Raw genomic sequence first — 19511 nt, 5'->3', positions numbered from 1 at the left:
ACCTCAGGCACCTGCAAAGTCTCTAATTGTAATATACGATATTACTGCAATTTATTTCTACAAACTTTAGTACTTAGATATCACATTACATACGACTGTGAAACTAGAATTCATATGTAATACTTCTATAATTTAACCATAACTGCTTGTGACTGTTAATGTTCTACTGCACTTTGAAGTAAACTATACACGTGCGTATAACGTTGATATTAATTTTACTGTAGTCCCACCTACACAAATAATATTGCAATACAAACCACATTTTCAAACATCATCAAGTTTACGCCTTTTCTTAAAATGTAAAAGGGTTTTATTACTTGAATTACAAGTAACAATAACAATGCAACATAGAGTTCAAACATAAATGATAGCATAATGGTTATATGTATAATTTAATAAGTTCGAGTACAATGAAAAGTTTTCGTGATAGCCGTTCAAAACATTTTAGCATGCGCTCACAGCCACACGAATCACAATCTTAGTGTCACAACGTGCGTAACCACTCAGCGCTCAAATAATTGTTAATTTAAAATAATAGCACGAATTTTCAAACTTAAAAAGGAAGAGGTTAACGAAACCTTACTCTCCTGGGTAGATAAACATCAATACCCAAATATCCATACAAAGAGTTTTTGTTTTGTTTTGGAATTTCGCACAAAGATACTCGAGGGCTATCTGTGCTAGCCGTCCCTAATTTAGCAGTGTAAGACTAGAGGGAAGGCAGCTAGTCATCACCACCCACCGCCAACTCTTGGGCTACTCTTTTACCAACGAAAAGTGGGATTGACCATACATTATAAAGCCCCCACGGCTAGGAGGGCGAGCATGTTAGGCGTGACTCGGGCGCGAACCGGCGACTCTCAGATTACGAAGCACACGCCTTAACGCGCTAGGCCATGCCAGGCCCTCCATATAAAGAGAGAGAGAACTTAAAAAGGAGTATACCGGTATTACACAAATGTAAGATGTATCAGTTTAATTTTAATAGTATCTTCTTTTTAAATTATATGAATCATAACATTAAGAATTGTAGTTTCACTTTCACATGATGACGAGAAACCCACTTGAAGTAAAAGTGCACCTCAGGCCATCTGGTATGGGTATTAACAGATTTATTAACAAAGCCAAGGCGAGGTTGGTTTAAGCTTTCGACTCGTAATCTGAGGGTCGCTGGTTCGGATCCCCGTCGCACTAAACATGCTCGCCCTGTCAACCATGAGGTCGTAATAATGTTACGGTCAATCCCACTATTCGTTGGTAAAAGAGTAGTTCAAGAGTTGGCATTTGGTGGTGATGACTAGCTGCCTTCCCTCTAGTCTTACACTGCTAAATTAGGGACGGCTAGCACAGATAGCTCTCGTGTAGCTTTGCGCGAAATTTCCAAACAAACTAATAAAGTAGAGAACAACGTTTCGACCTTCTTAGGTCATCTTAAAGTTAACAAAGAGAGAGTTTGCAAACCTGAGAAGGTCGAAACGTTGTTCTCTGCTTTATTAGTAAAAGTGTTAATACCCATAACAGCCGTTCCGAGATACGATTTTACTTTTTAATTATTATTATACACATGTATGTGTGTGTGTGTATTTATTTAAGTAAAAAAATAAATACTATAGACTGGGTTATCTGCGTTCCGTTTACCTATGGCAGTCGGAATCTAGATTTAGCGTTGTAAAATTTCGAACTTAAAATTAATTTGTTGGGTGAAAAGAAATGAAAGAAGTTACTGAACAAGTTTAGTAGTTTATTAAAAAATATTATTAGAATATTTCTTAGCAACTTTTCTATGTCATCCTCCCCCCAGTGGCACAGCGGCATGTCTGCTGACTCACACCGCTAGAAACTGGGTTTTAGTACCCGTGGTGGGTGAAGCACAGATAGCCTATTGTATAGCTTTGTGCTTAATTCAGAACAAAACAAACAACTTTTATATATATTCTACGTGGAAAGACATTGTGTTTCTTCAAACACTTTACGTATAAGATAGTAAAATATCTAACGAAGATAAAACTATAAAGTACTTAATATTTTAAAGAAATTTAGTATTACAACTCGCATACCGTTCCATTCGGACCAGTGATTTGCAACTCAACATATCCTGTGTAGTTTGTGCTGGGAGAGAGTTCACCATCATAAATACTTTCATGTTTATCTGCTGTACGTTGAACTTCTCCTTGTAATGTTGCTTTTTCAGACTGCCCTTCGGTTCTAGTGGAGTGATTCGGATATTTATCACAGAGGCTGTAACGACCATCTCCTATGATAATCTCATTGACGAAATGCTCACTTGATAAACGAAAATAAAAAGTGATTTCAAGAATTGCCTCTAGATGCTGGACTTTGACAATTATGGTGTTCTACCTCAATAATTTTAATTAATATACATATATAATATTAAACAAGTTAAACTATTTGTTAACGCAATTCACGTTTCTAAGTTATTTATTATTTTTATGTTTCCAGTAATCAAATACGTTTTTAAAAAAAAAACTTCTGACACACCTCGTGAACGCCTCTGCGAGATAAGCTCCATGGCCATTCTCCCAATGGACTACTCTATATGTAGATAGTTCAATTGCACTTGGTTCTGGAGGGAGTGAAGAAAGAGATGCCCCTGGTTTCATCTTAATAACTATGATTCTGTAACACCTGCATGATAAAGCATAAATTCAACATCATACATTATAACACCATCTTTACATTTATCTTTATTTTTTAAATATCATTCACTTTGATGATAAACATACAATATTTTTGCACAGCTGATATAGTTTGGGCATAGTGTTAACTAATATAGACACAAAACAAGCAGATGTATAGAAATTATATATATATATATTTTATTCCTGAGTTGAACAGATTCCGATGAACACTTTTGAAACGCCATTTAACACTTCACAAATAATTTTCAGGAATTATAAGTTTTCATTAAAGGTAGACATACATTTCTTAAAAGACCAATAACAGACATTAAACATAGTTGAAAGGAATATTAAGATCCATATTTAAGAAACATTGTTTTATAAATAGATTATTTGTTAGTTTTAAACCTAAAGATGTACAATGGGTTAACTGTGCTGTGCCAATTGTAGTATCCGTTTCAGAATATTTATGCGTTATAAACACTCAAACTTGTGGTTTTTCAGTAAAAGACGTGCATAGTTACTATCTTACGTAAATTTACATCAGCAGTTAAAACATTAGAGTTGACGAAAAACATAGACAAATTAAAAATTGCGAAGAAAAGAGCATGTATGTCTTTATAATTTCTTCTCCTAGTGACTCAGACTTATACATTGAACAACATAACATTGTGCAGTTTTGTGCTAAAACAAAACAAATAATTTGAGATCTTTTTTCAACAAAAAGTTTTAGTAATTGAAAATATAGTTTTGTATAACACGTAATAAAGTCTTTAGAGCCCTGTCTGGAAACTACCTTGATGAAAAATAACAGATTTTGTGAAATGATCACATTTTGCTGCCTAAAATTTCTAGTAAGCACCGAAACATCAACACTTGAACTAAGCAGTCTGTAAATAATCTCTGTGACTGTGCAAATTACTTGAAATTTATAATCTTGTAAGAAGGTCATTTCCTTAATACGATTTTAACGATCTTTCCTTTTTAAAAAGTAATTTTGTGTTGGCATTCATAAAATAATCATTGGTGTAGTGAAGGCAGTTCTCTGGTGAAAAGTTTTAAGATTTTAAACATCAGGTAACTCCGTTAGATAAAGTTCATTAGCTGATGCATATCTGAGTTTTATCACTTTTAGGCATATTACAAATAGAATTCAACTTTACATTGGAAACTGACGATTTCTCTTTTTCAAATTTTAAATAAGTAAACTTTGAAATTAATTTATTTTAGGAGGAGAGGAGCTTATTTTACAACAAATTATATTTGTGATAAAATTTAAGATTTGGCGATTAACATTATTATGATAAGTCTCATTAAAAGCGAATGACTTCTTTTCTTCTTCATCTGTAAATATTGAGTCATTACTACCTCTAAAGTTGCCATTGTTACTGTATGATAAGTAGAGCTGCAGTTATCAATTGCTATTATATATCAATGGCGATTAACATTATTCTGATAAGTCTCATTATAAGCAAATGATTTCTTTTCTTATTCATCTGTAAATATTGAGTCATTGCTACCTCAAAAGTTGCCATTGTTACTTTATGATAAGTAGAGCTGCAGTTATCAATTGCTACTGAAAATAGTTAGGCAATTGATATTATTGTATAAACCACAAAAGACAGGTTTATATTAACTCATTGTTACCTGATAGTTGAATTTTGTAGAATTATGGCTATTAAATAATACCACTATTCGTTGGTAAAAGAGTAGCCCAAGAGTTGGCGGTGGGTGGTGATGACTAGCTGCCTTTCCTCTAGTCTTACACTGCTAAATTAGGGACGGCTCGGTGCAGTGGGCTAACAACCTACTCACTTAAATACTTGTTGAAGAATCCGCAAGCGATTGCGGCCCTATGTTCCTAGATGGAATCTAATGGTGATAACTAACTAACTATTTTTAAAGTATGTGTGTGTGGGTGTAAAATGGCTACTGTGTTCTTTGTAAGAATATTATGATTTTTAATATATACTGAATTTTAGTGATTCGTAAGTATTTAGCCCATAGAGAAAAATATAGTATTATTCCTCTTCGTCCCTCGTGCAATTTACGCATATAACTAGAATTATTCCTAACTTTGTTAGATATTTAGAACTAATAAAACTATAGCATCCAGAACTTAAACTGGTAAAATTACTGGTTCAGGAATTTATTTAATACTTGCCTAGAAAGATTAATCCATACTCCTTGAGTTGTTGAAACACAGAAAAAATTGAGGAAAATTCACTAAAATATGAACATGTATTTTCATTTCAAAATGGTTGGTATTTTAGTCTATCATATTGCACTTTAATCCTAAAACATTTGTTCAGAGCAGTCTATGAGATACTCTGAAATGCTTTTTGTAAAATGTCTTTCTTTAAAGGCGTTATTTGTGATTTATCTGGACACATGAGTAATTTCGTATATTCCAGTTTAAAACCGTCATTAAATGCCAAACTCAAACCAGTCTTATATATATATATAGGAGTTTTTAAAAAGTAAAATCAAGTGGCTAATTCCAATGTCTATCTAGCTTTTTAAATAACCACACTTGAGATGTAAAGAAAACAAACCTTTATATTATCATCAGGATAATTGTGCGAATCGTCAAAAATGAAGACAAACGAGCTTTCAGTTAAATAAACCATTCTTTTTTTCTTTTTAAGTATTACATTGACACACTTCAGATGGCGTATATTAACAGCAGTACTTCAGGGGATTGCATATGCATTTTATTCTTTATGAATTTATATTCAAGAAAATCCCTTGACATTAAAATAATGATAATAGTTTTGAAAATAATTACACATCACACACACTAACCATCAAGATAAATAAATTATGCTAAAATTATTATTGTTAAATCTCAAGAAAGGGTTTTTCGCACAAAGCTACTCGAGGGCTATCTGTGCTAGCCGTCCCTAATTTAGCAGTGTAAGACTAAAGGGAAGGCAGCTAGTCATCACCCCCCACCGCCAACTCTTGGGCTTCTCTTTTACCAACGAAGAGTGGGATTGACCGTAACATTATAACGCCCCCACGGCTGGGAGGGTGAGCATGTTTGGCGCGACTCGGGTGCGAACCCGCGACCCTCAGATTACGAAGCGCACGCCTTAACGCGCTAGGCCATGCCGGGCCCTCCCAAGAAAGGGATGAAGAAAAAAAGATATGGTAGTCTCCTTACGTTCAACGTTCTTTTTTTTATTAAATTTTATTTTTTTTCGTACAGTTAACAATGATTCATTTTCCACTTAAGTAAGTAAGTACGATAAGATTTCTTTGTTTCTGAATTCCGCGCAAAGCTTCACGAGGGCTATCTGCGTTAGCCGTCCCTAATTTAGTAGTGTAAGACTAGAAAGAAGGCAACTAATCATTACTACCCACCGCCAATTCTTGGAGTACTCTTTTATCAACGAATAGTGGGATTGATCGTCACATTATAACGACCCCACAGCTGAAAGGGCGAGCATGTTTGGTGGGATGAGGATTCGAACCCGCGACTCTCGGATTACGAATCGAACGCTTATTCCATCTGGCCATGACGGGTAAAGTACAATAAGATTCACAAACTTGAGAATCTAGTTAGTTTCATTAAAATATCGAAAGGTTCAGAAATTTGCAAAACAGGTTACTTATTTTCATGGATAATGTTAATACCACTGTACTTTTTATTACAATGGCCTTAGGGAATACAACAATATTTTATATTTTTCTTCATGATTTCTCTAATCCAGTAAACTTGATATTCGACAAAATGTTGATACAGAAAACATCATGAGTTTTATTCATTTCTAAAATGGTCGGATAGTGATAAGTTTAAGGACTTACAACGTAAAAATCCGGGCCCAATTTACCACGGTGGACCAGCAGATAACCTAATGTGGTTTTACCCTGAAACAAACAACCACTACCACCAACAATTTAATATGGGATGGTTTGTTTGTTATATTGTTTCTGATACTCACGCAAAGCTATATAAAGACTAACTATGCTAGTCGTACTTGAAGACTGGTAAAATAGAGGAGAAACAGCTAATAAACAACGCCCACTGCTAAATTTTAGTTTAATGTAATTGAATAAGGAAACTTAAACGCCACTTATGCGAAACACCAACTGCATGAAAGTACGGAACGAGATTTTTTGCAGTAACGGGACGTAAACCATGGATCCGCATATCAACAGCCCTAGGATCCAACCAAAAGGTGAAGGAAGGAATATAAACACAAACTAAAAATAATCATGGGGGCTAGTGTGTTCAAATATTTGGCCACGTGTACGTGAAACATTAAAGTTGTTTTAAGTGAGTACTGTTGTTGTTCGATATGTATAGGTAAAAATCAATGGGTTTTAGATTTTTTTTTGGTTTGCGCGAAATATTTGTTTGTTTGTTTTAGCGTAAAACCACACTGAGTTATTTGCTATGTCTACCTCGGGGAATCGAATCCCAGATTTTAGTGTCTTAAGTCAGTAAACACATCGTTAACTTGCATGAAATATAAAGAAAACCAAGGACTGGCAACGTGAGTGAAGGTATGAACTGTCTGTTTTGGGTCACATCATGAATACACTATGGTTTATGGCCTTATATGATTGATATGAGAATTGTCCTTGTATAAAGTGACTGACCAATGTCCTGACCTCGATCTTGTCGCTGCTAGTGAAAAGGTGTCTAGTTACTTTATAAAAGATTGTTTTTTGTTGGTTTTTTTTTAATTTCGCGCAAAGCTACTCGAGGACTATCTGCGCTAGCCGTCCCTAATTTAGCAGTGTAAGACTAGAGGGAAGGTAGCTCGTCATCACCACCCACCGCCAACTCTTGGGCAATGAATAGTGGGATTGACCGTAACATTATAACGCCCCCACGGCTGAAAGGGCGAGCATGTTTGGTGCGACGGGGATGCGAACCCGCGACCCTCGGATTATGAGTCGCACGCCTTAACACGCTTGGCCATGAAATGGCCTTTATAAAAGAAGTCATGTAAATTGTACTTCATTCTGGATTTTTATATTAACAATAGAATATAAGAACTCCAATGGTGATATACTTAGTTCTGTTGCACATTGAAAAGAGTGTGATACACAGTTGATACCTATGTACATGGGGTTTTTGTGGGGTTTCAGAGGTTTAACATCTTGTCAGTATTCGCTACCTTCACTGCAAATTTGTAAATAGACCTTATTCATATTCTACGTATTACGAATTGGAATTTGCAAGTGGAAAAGGTTTGTGACTACTGATGGAAAGACACTGGCCCGTGACATACTGCTATTTTATAAACTGAAAGAAACACAGAATGGAAAGCGAAAACTTTCAGTTTTGCATAATCTGCTAAAGTCAGTCAAAAGATTTATTCACTCTTAATACTTGTAAAATTTCGCTTAAAAATATTGTGCTTTTTCAAAATCAGGTCCTAATATAGAGACACTGAGTACACATATCTTCAAGTAATTTGATAACCTGTCAGCGTCCTCTCTGTGTGATGATAAAACATTCTTCTTTAGATTCTGTTACGCTTGACTTGTTCCCCATGCTGCAAAAGAGCAAAGCAACGACTTAAGAAAGCCATTTGTAAGAAAATCGTTGAAGCTGTTATCGTGAAAAAGAGCGAGGAACCATTTGAATAACCAAGACCGTGAAGTGTTAAACTTGGTGAACGATTATGATGCTCATTTCAGTGACTGTTCAATAAGAATTCAGGTATATTTTGCTTGAATGCCACATCAAATGCTCTTCGTGATGTTTACACATTTAATATGGGAGGAAACGATGAAGAAGTTGTGAATGTCAACGATAACTAAACACTGAAAGACAGCCTAGAGAGTTTGTTCAATGATCCTGCAAGGCTTTGGTCAACGACAGGAAGTACTTTGTGGGGATCAGATGCAAAAAGAGGCAGACAGGAATCAAAGATGTAAAAAGGAACCATCCAGTCATGCTGGAAGGTAATTGCAGACATAAAGTTGCTGAATGCAATGCAAGCTTGTCTGAAGAACCACATGTTTCTAGTGATGAATAAGAATAGTACAGATATGATATATTTCAGTCTCCTTCAAAAAATGAATTTAAAGCTCAAAATAGGAAAATTTAAACGTCATTTTCAAGCCATTATCTTTGACAATATACATGATGTTTGACTTGTGAAAGCTACATGTAAAATGAACTAGAAAAATTTTCTTCACTAAGAAGGAATAATATCCTTATAACGAGATATTAGAAGCATTTATGAACCTCAGGATAATCCAAACAAAACTGTTGATCTCTGATGAAACATATTATCTTAGAAAATGGCAGAAGGTGAAAAGTTGCCACGAATTCAAGCACCTTTGACATGACAAATGCAGAGAGTACATTATGATAAATAATATGGATATAGGCTGATGATTCAATGCCTGATTTACAATCCCCGTAGACAAATAATGACAGCAAAATGGCTTCCATAATGTCTATTGAACCTCCAACGCCTAATTTGTGCTATTGTTCATCACGTTTTCTTCCCAGAGGGAATGCTGATCAGCCAGGTGCTGTTGTGTAAAAAACAACCTAGTACGTGCCTCCTGTGGTACGTGCTAAAATGAAAGAAACAGTGAGAACATATCAAATGCCATCAGTATTGGTGACGTGTTAGACGAAAAAAGTGATTGTTGAGTGAAGTAATACGAGCAGTAATTGTAATGATATTCTATGAAGTATGTATGGAAATCTTGCTTTCTTTTCTCACCTTAGGAAAGGACACGTCAAATAATTCATTAACAATAAATATTTTAAAGGAACAACCTAGATTTTTATCGCAGTTGTTTTATATAATAGTATTTGGACCAGAGACGTGTCTGGAAAAGTACTGTTTTGACCAGTTTATTTGTAGAAAGCACATGAAATGTCCTTTTATATTGTGTTGCACGATGTGTGTTACGTACAATAAAACTCATTTTTATGTTACATCTATACGTTTCATACCATTTTATTGGAAAAACTCATATTAAGCTTAATGTCAAACTTCCCACCAAAAACACAAGCAAAAATAACAAAACACTTTGTCTTCATTAGAATGAAATGTACAATATCTAACAGGTTAATTCTCAAATTTTATGCACATAGGTGAAACAAATAAACACACAAAAATGAAGAATAAAACCCGTCTTAGCTGCTTTTTTTAGTACAAGTGAAAGAGATCTAAAATAGACATGCACAATTCACTCAAAATCATATCCTAAAAACTTTGTGAAGAAGCGTTCAGACATTTGCGCATATTCAGTAAGGTTTTCCTTCATTACAGCTTTTCACTTACTTTACAATAATGTAATTTTTTTTTACGGAAATTACAAGAGAGTTAAGTGTTATTTGTGTGAAACATTTTACAAATACAAATTTAAATCTGAAACTGAAGCCAACGACATTGTGCCAAAGTGTAACATATTAGTTGCATAGAAAAGTATGACTAAGGAAAAAAAAAACATGTAAAGGGATTTTGAATAGAAAAACCAAAATGTAATCCAGACTCATTGGACAAACATTTATCTAACGATATGAGATTTTTAGAGTTTGCTAAAAGAAAATCCAAAAGTTTTGGACGGACAAAAAGATAAACGCAAGTGCTTTATTTACATAGATTATGAACTACATCTACCAAGCAGAGATTCAAATTTGCGGGCTGCAGATTACGAAGTGACAGTGCTAAACACCAGGCCATGCTCGATCGGGAAACAAAATAATGCATGGACGAACTTGCTACCTTATCATTGTTGCTATGTAATTATAGCTTCCACTTTAACACTCCTACGAAATAGGCCCCACTTTTCGTAGGAGTGTTAATGAATTCTCGTTTCTTATCTCGTAGGTTGAAAGAAATAAAACGCATAACTTACCGTCCATCGAGGTCAGTTTCAAGCTTACGTGAAACTGAAATAATGAAGCATAATCGTTATGAGATTTGAATGTTACCATCAAAGCTTAAATTTTACAAACTACTCTGACATTTGTTTTAAATCACGATTATTGTAAAAATCGATATGTTTTCTTAATTTCTCTTGGTTTATTGTGTTTGAACTTAAGCACAAAGCTACACAATGGGCTATCTGTCCTCTGCCTACCACGAGTATCGAAACTCAGTTTTTAGCGTTGTAAGTCCGTGGACATGGCGCTGTGCCACTGGAAGGCTCAGTTTCTCTGAATTACAATATAATCATTAGTGGCTACACATTACTCTCGATTTTTGTAAAAACATTTTTTTTTCTCATATTGGTGTAAATTTTGTTCGTTTTGTTTGTTTTCTAAATTTCGCGCAAAGCTATTCGAGGGATATCTGCGCTAGTCGTCCCTAATTTAGCAGTGTAAGACTAGAGGGAAGGCAGCTAGTCATCACCACCCACCGCCAACTCTTAGGCTACTCTTTTACCAACGAATAGTGGGATTGACAGTAACATTATAACACCCCCACGATTGAAAGGGCGAGCATGTTTGGTGCGACGGGGAAGCGAACCCGCGACCCTCAGATTATGAGTTGCACGCCTTAACCCACCTGCCCATGCCGAGTCATGTGTAAATTTTTGACGTACATTAAAATATTATTTGTGCATTTAACGTTGAGATTTTTGGTTTAAGATTAGAATGGTTGATTTTCACTGGCGGTCATGGTGTAGGATAGAGAAACATAAAATGTTAGAAGTTTGAAGAGTTCTTTAACTTTGATTAAAAACTTGAGGAAAAAATAAACACGAAAGTTAAAACGACTACCAAGAACGTGCAAAAGTTACTAAGATTCGATTCTTTAAAGTTGAAACAAAATAAACAAGATGTCACAAACAATTTAGTATGCTTTTCTTAGAGCTACGGGTTCAAAGACAATAAACGAAAACACAACAATGAATAAAAGAGTAGTACAAACGTTAGTGAAATTTTGATAATTACCCGATTTTGATAACTCGTAAAGAAAATATATGTTCTATAGTTCTATACTATTAACATTAATAATGGTTAAAAACAAATTGAATAATATCATTAAGATTTCACCAACTCTCCGTGACTGGATAATGGTTAAACAAAGTCATACAAAAGTCACTAAATTCCACTAATTCTCCGGAACTAGATGATAGTTAAAGTGTGTGATTGCTTATGGCAAAGCCACATCGGTCTATCTGCTGTATCCATGAGGACAATCGAGGCTCTTATTTTAATGGATAAAGAAAGTCACTTAAGGATTAGTAATATTTCACCAATTCTCCTTAGTGTACCCTGGAAACATGTTAACCATGAAGTTTCAATAAAAGATATTTTTTAGTTTTTGACGTGTTAGAAATTGATGTTTAATCAAATTACAAGTTCAGTAAAATTGCACTAATTCTCCGCTACTTGGTAATGGATAAAAAAACAACAACTTATAACTGTGTGCATAAGAAATAAGATACTAGTTTTGGTTGTACTTATTTATAAAATAAGTTGTTGTGCTGACTATCTGGAACACTGATTTTGAAGAAAGCCCAGCTTTGGACACAACGTAGTAGCTCGCAAACGAATATAAAAATTTCATTGCTGCGAATACCATTCTCACATATCAGCAAGAGGGGAGGCTAGAAAAAAACCCACCACAACTAGACATAAAGATCGTCAGAAATTACCTGATTAGTCAGGTCTATACGTTTCATTTCCTTAGTCTTACACTTCCAAGTTTTATCCGCCACGTAAAAACTTCTTTTCCTTTTTTTGTTTTTAAATTTAGTGTATGCGATCCAGAAAAATAGAACATTACAGACACACAAGTACGAGATAAGCTCGGCACATTGAGAATTTTGAGTGAACATTACAGACACACAAGTACGAGATAAGCTCGGCACATTGAGAATTTTGAGTGAACATTACAGACACACAAGTACGAGATAAGCTCGGCACATTGAGAATTTTGAGTGAACATTACAGACACACAAGTACGAGATAAGCTCGGCACATTGAGAATTTTGAGTGAACATTACAGACACACAAGTACGAGATAAGCTCGGCACATTGAGAATTTTGAGTGAACATTACAGACACAGAAGTACGAGATAAGCTCGGCACATTGAGAATTTTGAGTGAACATTACAGACACACAAGTACGAGATAAGCTCGGCACATTGAGAATTTTGAGTGAACATTACAGACACACAAGTACGAGATAAGCTCGGCACATTGAGAATTTTGAGTGAACATTACAGACACAGAAGTACGAGATAAGCTCGGCACATTGAGAATTTTGAGTGAACATTACAGACACACAAGTACGAGATAAGCTCGGCACATTGAGAATTTTGAGTGAACATTACAGACACAGAAGTACGAGATAAGCTCGGCACATTGAGAATTTTGAGTGAACATTACAGACACACAAGTACGAGATAAGCTCGGCACATTGAGAATTTTGAGTGAACATTACAGACACACAAGTACGAGATAAGCTCGGCACATTGAGAATTTTGAGTGAACATTACAGACACACAAGTACGAGATAAGCTCGGCACATTGAGAATTTTGAGTGAACATTACAGACACACAAGTACGAGATAAGCTCGGCACATTGAGAATTTTGAGTGCAAACGTGTAAGATTTTGTAAGGTAAAGTTCCTATCATAGTGTTCACCAATAAGGAGAAAATAATTTTGCTGTAAAAGTCTTAACGTTTACAAGTTCAACATGAAAGGCTTAAAAAATACTGTATATTTTTAAGGTTCTTTGCATGAAAATGTTGCTTATGCTTCTTTTGAATAAAAACCAAAGAAAGTAGGCTTATTATATCAATCCTCTTCTTGTGATTTACCCGAGAACCTTTAGATCAAGAAATTGTTTGGGTCTTCAGTTGTAAATTTGATATTCAGACTGTTATCAGTTAAATACTGTAAAAATTGTTGTACATTTTCCCTTTGTTTAGAAATAACAAAACGTATCATTTGTATAACCTTGTTGTTCTAGCGGCTTAAAAGTATTAAGACAATGTTCCAACAAAATTTTCTCATGAAAACACAAAAATAAGCTCACTAATATAGGTGCTAATTTTAAGTACGTTTTTATTATGTATCTTAGTAGCTAAGTTAAATAACTAACATACTTTTCTTAAGTTAACTAGTTTGCGTTTTTTTAAAACAAAATCTGCACATAAATTGAAAATGTAATTGAGAGGTATTGTATGGGTTTTAAGCATGTGGGCTTGAATTCTTCTGCAACAGGTGTCTGTGTTTTGTTCGCGATAAATTCAAATAATAAACGGACAACACACAATCCACTTGTTTTAAAATAATATATTCGAAACAAATAAACGAATGTACAAATTAAAAACAAAAGAGAAAAGAAAGCGGAAGAGAATGAGAGACTTATTGTTGGATACAAGACTATTTAATGTAAGCGTTTTTATGTAGTTTATTTGGTGACTTTATTTTATTGGATAAACTTTGACAAAAGGACATAATTATTTAAAATTCGAGATATAACTGTGGTAACCCACGAATAATGTAAATGAATTTATCGTAGATTGTATAGTAAGAAACGCGCGTGTGTGTTTTTCTTTTAACAAAGCCACATCCACCCGAACCCCTAATTTTAGCATTGTAAATCCGTATACTTACTACTGTACCAGCAGGGAACTAGTAATAAACAGAAAAAATAATTTGTCTTGTTAATTAGATTCTGAAGTAACTGAATCAGCCTGTGTTGACTTTTGACAAGAAAAAAAGAATTATTTAGAGTTTTAGATACAACTGCTATATTCTGTAGTGTGTAAAAATTTAGTACACTCGTTTGACTTGTTTTGAATACAGTATTTAAAACAACTGGATTGTTTGCTGTCCGTTTAGTGTTCGAATTTATCGCCAACAAATCACAGACACTTATTGTAGAATAATATTTACTCCACTCACAGGTATATTGATATATAAAGATTAAATCTAAATTGACAGGAAAAGTAACTTGATTAAAAATCAATTTTTGACATACTAAAAACCAACTAAAAACTGCATTATTAACATGTGGTTTCCAGGGTACACTAAGAAGCTAGCAAATCTCTGATTTTAAGTATTAGAAACGAGTTTCATTGAAAGATGGGTTTATGAATTTTATGGAAAAGTTATAACAAACCACTGTGTGATACAACTGCTCTAATCTGATTATAAAGTTTTCACATATAATATTTTATTTCCGCAAATACTTCTGTAATTTACTTTTTCTTTATGAAATAAGATGCGTCTATCAGGTCTAACTAAAACGCTTTTCTTTAGAGAGACCAAAAATTTTTATTTTATTTTAAAAAATCCATGTGGGTAAAAACTGCTCAGAGGTAAGATTATAAAAAAAACACATAATTATTTTTAGTCCAAACTACTAAGAGATTTAACTTTTGTAAAATACTCTTACATTTAAATTAAAAAGAAATTATAATTCAAATAGAAAAAGCTGATAGAGAAACAAAGACTTCAAGACAGAAGCTTTTTCTTAACATTTAATGATAATTAGAGACATTACGATCAATGGAATGTATCTGAAGAATTGTTAAAATAATGTGGTTTTGATCTATTTAACTTCCGTGGTTGTTCTAGACAGATTTTTATACAGATTGTTTTGTAATTTAACATAATTCTTCAAATATAGACTTGATTAAGTTTTCAAGTTCTTCGGAAAAGAAAATTTTAATCTTTTCTGTGAATGAATTTCAGGTTTAATTTTGATATCCCCCCTCGAAAACTTACAAATTAATTAATCAACGACAAGTCTTTCCTAATTTACTATTAAATGCTTTAAACTTTTAAAGCCTAGGAACAATCTTACAATTATTCATAACATTCTTTTAAAATTTCAAGATGAAGACAACTTTTCTTAATTTTAAATAAAACTCCTCAGTGAATTTGAAAGGTTAAGAATACAAATTCCAATTTTTTTTTGTAATATTAACGGCAATAGGCTTACGTTTATGAAATCTTAAACTTATGACGAAAATTACTATATAATTCGTCTTGGTAATTGGATTCTAAGTAACTGAATCAGCCTGTGTGGACGTTTGAAAAGAGAAAAAGAATTATTTAGAGCTTCAGATACAATTGCGATACCCTACAGTATAACAGATTATCTTATTCTTATTTTGATATTTAATTTTTAACTTCCTATTCTAAATCCTATTTGAGTGTTTTCAACAAGCTATATGCTGTTCGAGGGTTATCTGCTCTAACCATTTCTTAATTTTGAAGAAATATACGCTATAAGGAGGTTAATTAGTCAACGCAACTTATTGTTAACTTTTGGGTTGTTCTTTAACAATGAGTAGGAGGACTTAACATGAAATACAAGGTGTCCCAAAAACATGTATACACACTTTGAACGATTATAACTCACTCAAACGTTTTTTTTTTTTTTTTCACAGGTGCAACTGATTTGAATTAATGGCAGAAGCAAGACTAAGCTTTGAAAAAAGAAAATTTATCTTAAAGGGCGTCTTGACCAGTTCCATTTGTCTAAAACTTATCTCTGATGCGAGTAATAGTGAGTCGCGTTGGTGGTTGTGTTTGAAACTCCATTCTAAACCGTCTTTACACTTCAGCTACGCTCTCACACTTCTCCAGTAACACTTTAAGATAAATTTTCTTTTTTCAAAGCTTAGTCTTGCTTCTGCTATTACTTCAAATCAGTTGAACCTGTAAAAAAGAAAGTTTGAGTGAGTTATAATCATTCAAATTGTGTATACATTGTTTTGGGACAACCTGTATTTCATGTTAAGTCTTCCAACTCAATGTTAAAGAACAACCCAAGAGTTAACGGTAAGTTGCGTTGACTAACTAATGGAGCGTCCATCGCATGTTGAAGCGTGTTCATTGGAAAAGTTTTATTCCGGCATTACTTTACGTCATCAATGAAGATGATCCTGACCGGACGGTTGAATTCTGTGAGTGGTACCTGGCAAAATCTGCAGAGGATGCACAGTTTCCAAACAAGATTGTCTGGATCAATGAGGACACATCTAAGTTAAATGGCTCAGTTAATCGCCACAATTGCACCTACTTGGCACCACAGAACCCTCATGCTACGGTTGAACACCACGTAAACTTACTAGAGGTTACAGTGTGGTGTGGATTATCAGCGTTGGGCGTAATTGGACCATTCTTTTTCGAAAACACAGTCATTGACCTCGTTTATCTGAACTTGCTGCAAGAATCTGTTTTGCCCACCATTCGAGAGCAATTTGTTGATGAGGAGTTTTATTTCCAGCAAGATGGAGCATCTGCCCACTACCATCGTAATCTGAGGGCCTATCTTGACGAAAATCTGCCGAACAGATGGATTGGGCGAAGAGATAGCACTGAATTTCCCCCACGTTCATCAGACTTCACACCTCTGGAGTTTTTTTTATGAGGATACGTCAAAGATAAGGTTTATAGCATAAAATAATTAGTGGCCAGCCCATTAACATGCAATAACGTTATAAACCGTTTCCCGCCAACATAATTGTTAATTTTGAGACGCTTATCTAAAGTTGAAACAAAAAACAAAAGAAAGTTAATAGTTAGTGAAATGCGATTCAAAATAAGACATCAGTTCGATCTCAATGAAAGAAATTGAAATGTTTTTATTAAATCATATTGTACCAAATGAAGAAATAATGTAAGTTTATTCATCAAAGTTTGTTTGTTTTAAATTTTGCGCAAAGATATACGAGGGCTATCTGCTCTAGCCGTTCCTAATTTAGCAGTGTAAGACTAGAGGGAAGGCAACTAGTCATCGCTACCCACCGCCAATTCTTTTACCAAAGAATATTGGGATTGACCGTAACATGTAACGGCCCCACGGCTGAAAGGGTGAGCATGTTTGGTGCGACGGGGATTCGACTCCGCGACTCTCAGAGTACGAGTCGAAAGCCTTAACCCACCTGGCCATGCCAGGCCGCCAACCTAACCTAATATAAAAGTACAGAAGGCTGAGGTGCTGTTATCTGCTATAGCACTTCCTTAATTCTGAAGAGTTATAGGCTAGAGGAGGTCAGCTAGTCAACGTTACCTTACTCCTAACTCTTGGGTTGCTCCTTAACGATGAACTTAGGATACATCCACTAAAGGACACAAAAAGCATGTTACTATTAAAGTCAAGAAATTTAAACTTCACTTGGTTATTTTAGGTTATACCAATCTCCCCCTCATAAATAATGGACTTTATACGCAAAGATTAAAATACTGACATGAATATCTGTTAAAAGTTGGACTATTGCTTCAGTGAGAGAAAACGAAATCTTGTTATTTAATTATGTTGCGTACATTGAATAAGTAATGTAAATTTATGCATCAAATTTACATCATATATTTACATCATATATTTACATCATATATTTACATCATATATTTACATCGTATATTCACTATGCAGGATTCACGTATTGTCTTACCTAATTTCGAAACACTAAACAGGGGGTGGAATGCCCAGCCAAACAACAGCATTATCCGCCATAAGGCTATGCCTGAGTTTTTTAAAACTGTATAATTGTTATGATTGTCTCTTGAGTGTTCACTTTCGTGCATATCGTGCGGAGCGGCATCACATTCTTTTACAAACTCGGTTGTTAACATGCTACGTCAATTAATAATTTGTAGTAACCCACAAGTTAAAGTTAGGACTAACGAATTCCATTTATTTTGGTGTTTGCGTTTATTAACTTTGAAAGCCTTTAGTTGTTGTTTCGAGCTTCTTTCAACGGAACACAGATAAAGCTCACTTGACAAGAAACTACGATCAGCTCAGTTCTTCAGGTTACTTAGAAAGGAAGTAAGTAACTCCAGTTGTCTGGTACTAAGTGACTTTGATGATTCCATCACTGAACCTCAGACCTAATGAACGAACGCTACTAATGGCTGGTATTTCGAGTTAAATTAATTTTTTTCAAAAATAATTAATCATAGGGATAGCTCGATGAGCAATCTTTCATCCCTCGCTCGATGACTCGGTAATGATATGATCTTAGTTGTGGAATTACTAACTAAAATGAATATGATTTATATTTCTCCATAGATATACAGTACTTATATTATAGGGTTAAGTGGAGTTACATAGACAGCGAATATTTGTATATATTTTTTAAAAATTCACTTTAAGTTATTAAAAATATACTGATATCGCATAGTATTTGAATTCAAATAGGAAAAAGTTATATGAATGCAAAAAGTAAATTACTTTTGTTTTTGATACACTTTCTCCTAACACAAATTTATTTAAGAACTTTGAATAACAACATTCTTTCAAGTGCTTTATTTGCTTCATTATTCTGTTTCTTACCCTATTTTGGGGCCCGGTACGGCTAGCTGGGTTAAGACGTTCGACTCGTTATCTGAGGATCGCGGGTTCGAATCCCCGTCGCACCAAACATGCTCGCCCTTTCAGCCGTGAGGGTGTTATAATGTTCGGTCAATTCCACTATTCGTTGGTAAAAGAGTAGCCCAAGAGTTGGCAGTAGGTGGTGATGACTAGCTGCCTTCCCTCTAGTCTTACACTGCTAAATTAGGGACGGCTAGCGAAAATAGCCCTCATGTAGCTTTGCACGAAATTCAAAGCAAACAATAATTTATTTATTTAATCTAATTATACCACATATTCTACAAATAGATAAAAATAAGAATATTAGAAATAATGTAGATGTTTTGAACATTTTTAAAGTTATGTTAAAAATGATCAATTAAACATTATTAAACAAAGAAATTATTAAAATCCATCACTAATGATTATGATTAATACTTTGTTTCATCATTTTAAAAACAAATAAACATATATACGTATGGTTAGTCTGCTTTAACTTGATATCACTTCATAAACAGCAATATTTGTTTGCTAATAACCGGCAAGGAACGGCATTTTTGGGATTTTCATTTTTGAAAGTACGAATGTAATTCCCACAGCTTACTTAT

General features: G+C 34.3%; 1 pseudogene across 1 annotated transcript in view; it reads right to left on the bottom strand.

Annotated features, from left to right (window-relative positions):
- Positions 1-19511, bottom strand: part of LOC143249618 (tyrosine-protein phosphatase 69D-like) — a 309369-nt pseudogene that overhangs the window by 33778 nt on the left and 256080 nt on the right. Inside the window, exons 10-11 of the transcript XR_013027869.1 lie at positions 2500-2646; positions 2058-2283 (exon numbers count right to left, since the gene is read on the bottom strand). The product of XR_013027869.1 is annotated as a tyrosine-protein phosphatase 69D-like (transcript). The remainder of the gene's footprint in view (positions 1-2057; positions 2284-2499; positions 2647-19511) is intronic.

Source organism: Tachypleus tridentatus, chromosome 4, assembly GCF_004210375.1.
Source record: "Tachypleus tridentatus isolate NWPU-2018 chromosome 4, ASM421037v1, whole genome shotgun sequence".
In the NCBI taxonomy this organism is placed as follows: Eukaryota; Metazoa; Arthropoda; class Merostomata; order Xiphosura; family Limulidae; genus Tachypleus; species Tachypleus tridentatus.
Note: the sequence above shows the minus strand (reverse complement) of the source record. Positions and strands in the feature narration are given on the sequence as shown.